General features: G+C 45.4%; 1 pseudogene; it reads left to right on the top strand.

The window, feature by feature from the left end:
* The window catches only part of LOC124741670, a 10921-nt pseudogene that overhangs the window by 2801 nt on the left and 3120 nt on the right, over nt 1-5000 (top strand).

Here is a 5000-nt window from a genome sequence, read left to right as displayed (position 1 = left end):
TTCTGCCCAGTGCTCTGAATGTCAACGTGAAGAAATTCAAGCAAGCGCGGGTAAACGGCGGGAGTAACTATGACCCTCTTAAGGTAGCCAAATGCCTCGTCATCTAATTAGTGACGCGCATGAATGGATTAACGAGATTCCCGCTGTCCCTATCTACTAGCTGCATAGCTGTCTCATGCTATGTGCCCCGATTTGTGTGGGCACATGGTTGGGAATAGGCAGCGGGGGAAGGATGCGACTCGAACATCTTAGCCTCTCCTTCCCAAGTGCCCCTGCTCGCCTTCTCGGGGTGCAGCTGTTAAGCCTTCGGGCGACCAAAGGGCAGGGGTGCGACGGCGTGCTGAACATCTTGTACGCCGGTTCCGGGTGCTGCATTTGTCGCGGCGGGATCCTGGCCCAAGTCGGCGAAGGTCACCCGCCTTGCCCCTGGAATTCCGGGGCATGATCCGCCAAGCCGGGGCGTGGTGACACGTCCCCGGTTAGGTTAGATGGGTCCAGACCCCCGAACGTCTGGGGGACCGGCCCGGCACCTGAGTAGGACCGGGTCTTTAGCCTTTTGGTGGAAACTCGGCCTAGTAGGGGGCGAAGGACGGAGGGTGAATCCGCTCTCCCGGAATGTGGGTGGCATTCGCCGGTAAGGGAGCGGGAGAAAACTTCGATGATGCAGCATTCGAAGAGGACTAGTGCGCTGTTCCCACGGCGCGCTAAACCTCGCAGCTCAGTTGTTGAAAGCTCTTGGTCAAGGGGCGGGACTGGTGAGCGAGCTGCAATTAGCCTCCCCCCATGCCAGAAGAGCCGGTCCGGGGAAAGAGACGGGCTCTCAACTCTTTGGTCTCTCTCAGAATCATGGCGGAAAATACAGAGAGAGAGACTTCCGAGCGATACGAGGTGAATGATGAAAATGAAATAAAGAGCGCAGCCGAAAGGCTAAAGGAGATAAATGCGCTACTGGTGACAGATAAAGGGAAGATGAGCAATGACAGATTAAATGAAATAAAAGACAAGCTGGCCCTATGGGCAATTGCCCAAAGCCAGCTTGAAGGTAGGATACAAGAGCTGGAACGACAAAATAAACAAATAATAGCCGAAAAAACAAAAACATACGCCACAGTGGTGGCAGGAGGACCACAGAAACAACAAATCAATATGAAAGAAAGTATAGAAAAAGTGACAGCAAAACAAGGAGTGGCATTATTTTTGAAGCCAAAAGAAGGACAGAGCGTAAAAGAGGTGAAGGAAATATTCACAAGAGTAATTAATCCAACCAAAGCAAAAGTTAAAATAAACAAAGTAGTAGTTGCAAAAAATGCAGTCATAGTGGAAACTCCCACCCAACAGGATAGGAACACAATAATGGGGCACAAAGATTTACAGAGATCGGTAATATGTGAGAGGACAAAGAAAAGATGGCCATTAATGACTGTATTTGATGTGTCAAATAGGTTGACACCAGAGGAACTAACGGAGTGTATTTACACTCAGAATTTTGAAGAAAAAATGAGCCCACAAGACTTCAAAAAGGAATTTAGACCAAAATTTAGAATGGGGAGAAAAGACAGAGATACGGGACATCAAGTAGTTGAGGTTTCCCCAACATTGAGAAAAGAACTCATACAAAATGGAAGAGTATATGTGGAGTATAGCTCAGTCGCGGTCAAAGATTATTGCGTGGTACCCAGGTGTCACAGATGTATGGATCTGGGTCACGTACAGAAGTACTGTACCTGGGGTGACCCCACCTGTGGTCACTGTGGAACGGACAACCACAACAAGAAAGAGTGCCCAGAGAAGAACAGACCTGAGACATGTATACCATGCAATAGAAGGGGAAAAAGAAAATGTAGAGCACCAAACTCCAAAGAATGCCCCACGTATCAGCTGTTACTAGGAAGACTTATACAAAGGACAGATTATGGAGATTAACCCCCAAGAGAAAAGAAAGAAGCATAAATCACCAAGCAAACAACTAAGAGATACGCTAAGGGGCATGAAAATCAGAGAAGCAGTAGGGGCAAGGGAAAAAGATGCAAAAGAAATCACGGATAAACAACCTGAAAATAAGGGAACAACAAAAAACACACGGGATAACAAACGGGATAACAATCAACACAAAACATGTACAGCACAAAACTGTATTGCCAATACCCCCATTGAAAGAACACCAACACAAGGGCGACCTCGGTCGCCCGTTTTTTATGACAAGAAAATGCAGATGGAGAGCGGAGATAGAAAGCAAGAGGTGCCCAAGACACAACGAGAAACACTGATACAAGACAAGAAACAAAATACAACAAGGGATGTACAAGTACAAACAATAAGCATGATAGACGCACAAGTACAAACAATGAACACGCAAGAAGCACAAATACAAACAGAAGGGCGACCTCGGTCGCCCATTTTTCATGAAAAGAAAATGCCGATGGAGGGCAGAGATGGGCGACCAGAGGCGCCCAGGACACAACACACTACACCAACACAGAGACAAAACAAAGACATAGAAAAGAACAACATAGGAAAGAAATACGGACGACCTCGGTCGTCCGTTTTTAATGAAAAGAAAACGCCGATGAAGGGCGAGGACGGACGACCGAGCTCGCCCAAAAGAGACCACTCAGAACACATAAAAGATAAAAACAATCAGTCAAGCAAGAGTGACACATATAATGCAATGGACCCAAAGAACACTTATAAGATATGCGAAAACGCACTGCAGATGGCAAGACTAGAAGAACCCGGTCTGCTAACCACTGCATTACGCCAACTAGTGAGAGTGGGGCACACAAACGGCTCGAGAATTACTTATCCAGCTTTGGCGGACGTTGACTGCATTCAGCTAGCCGCGGCCGGAATCCCCACGGAACACGAACAATTACAGGAAATAGTAAAGCAAGTATACGAAAGAAGAGGCGTAAAATACAATTTGGAAAATATATATATACAAATGGTAACAACATACGGCCGAATAGGATTTGACCCCAATAAGACATGGCCAGAAGATCATTACCATACATATCATCCGTAATGGATCTTTTAGTTCTCCAAATTAATACAATGAGAAGCGTACAAGTAAATTACGAGTTGCGTAAATTAGCAGAAGAACATAAAGCTGACATACTATGCTTGCAAGAACCGTACTCCCGGGAGGGTAAAATCCCAGGAATGACAGCCACGGCTCAAATAATCATGAAGGGAGAAAGACCAATGTCTGCAATAGTAATTTTAAATAGTAATATAAGAACAATAGTATTAAATCAATTTACAAATGAACATGTTGTAACAATCGAAGTACACGCCAAAAACACTAAGTGGTATTTAGTATCAATATATTGTCAGTATAGAGAGCCAATAACTATGTACCTAGAACAACTAAAGGAAATATGTAGAACTCTACAGGGCCATCAAGTAATCATAGCAATGGATGCAAACGCAAAGTCATTCCTGTGGCACAGCGGAGAACAAGACGAAAAAGGTCAGGAATTAGAAGATGCAATAAGTGAATTAAATCTAGATATAATAAACGCACCTAGCGAGATACCAACATATTCAAATAGAGCAGGGGCAAAAACAAATATAGATGTAACACTGGCAAATAACAGGGCTACCAATAAAATAGATAAATGGGAGGTATTGGAGAATGCAACGACCAGTGATCATAATGTAATAAAGTATATATTAAAATCAGAACAGAATGTGGCGCCACAGGAATGGCTTTCAGAATATGACTATAAAAAGGTAGACTGGGAAAGACTCTCCCGGGAGTACAGCCCACCGGAGCTGGATGAGGATCTCGAGGTTGATGAAACAGCGGAGCAGATAGTTCAAAGTATAAAGGAAGTAATAGAAGCAGTCGTACCAAAGAGAAGCAGAGTCCAAAGCGTGCACCCGGCACCATGGACTCCAGAACTAAGTGACCTACGTCAGGCTACGCGCAGGGCAAGACGCAGGTATCAGCGCACATTTAACCCACAAGACAGGGAGCATAGACTGCGTATATACAGACAACTAAGGGAGAGATATAAAAGAGAAATTATAGAAGTTAGAAAAAGAAGCTGGGAAAATTTCGTAAGAAATAACCTGGCAATGGATCCCTGGGGAAAGCCATACAAGTTAGCTAGGGAAAAAATAAGAGCTCCAACAGTCTTATCATCTATAAGAATACCAGGCGAAAATAGAATGACCACAACCAGACAAGAAACAATAACGGTGCTCCTCCAAGCCCTGCTACCGGATGATGATCCCTCTGAGGACACACCGGAGCAGGCGGCTATAAGAGAGAGAGCACAAGAAGAATACAACAACAATACAATGGTCTACCCCTTCTCACCGCAGGAGGTGGTAGACGTAATATCAAACCTAAAAAGAGGAAAATCTCCCGGACCCGACAGGGTCACGGTTGAGGTACTTCAAGCAATAAAAGGAAAAATAGCCCCGATACTGGCAAACCTATATAATAAATGTCTGGAAAGAGGTACTTTTCCAAGGAGATGGAAAAGAGCAGAAATAATAATACTAAAGAAGCCAGACAAGGACCCAACAGAACACAAAGCATACAGGCCAATATGTCTGCTAGATACCTTGGGCAAAGCCCTTGAGAAATTGCTCTGTGCGAGATTGACTGGTCACCGGGAAATGGCAGGAATGCACGAATGGCAATTCGGTTTCCGCCGTGGAAAATCGACGGAAGACGCCATCAACACGGCGGCCGAACTTGTCAGCTCGTCGAACTGCACATATGTTCTAGGAGTGATGGTGGACATCTCAGGGGCGTTTGATAATCTGTGGTGGCCGGCGCTGTTTACCTGCTTGCAGGATATGCAGTGTCCGGCGGCACTATACAGATGTTTCAAGAGCTACTGTAGAGACCGGGTGGTACAGATGACGTCTCCGAATGCGGTTGTGACCAAGAACATCACTAAAGGATGTCCACAGGGATCAGTTTGCGGCCCCGTATTTTGGGATATAAATATGGAGCCGTTGCTGCATTCCCTGCAGCAGGAAGC

The sequence above is a fragment of the Schistocerca piceifrons genome, unplaced genomic scaffold (genome assembly GCF_021461385.2).
Source record: "Schistocerca piceifrons isolate TAMUIC-IGC-003096 unplaced genomic scaffold, iqSchPice1.1 HiC_scaffold_1976, whole genome shotgun sequence".
Lineage (NCBI taxonomy): Eukaryota > Metazoa > Arthropoda > Insecta > Orthoptera > Acrididae > Schistocerca > Schistocerca piceifrons.
Note: the sequence above shows the minus strand (reverse complement) of the source record. Positions and strands in the feature narration are given on the sequence as shown.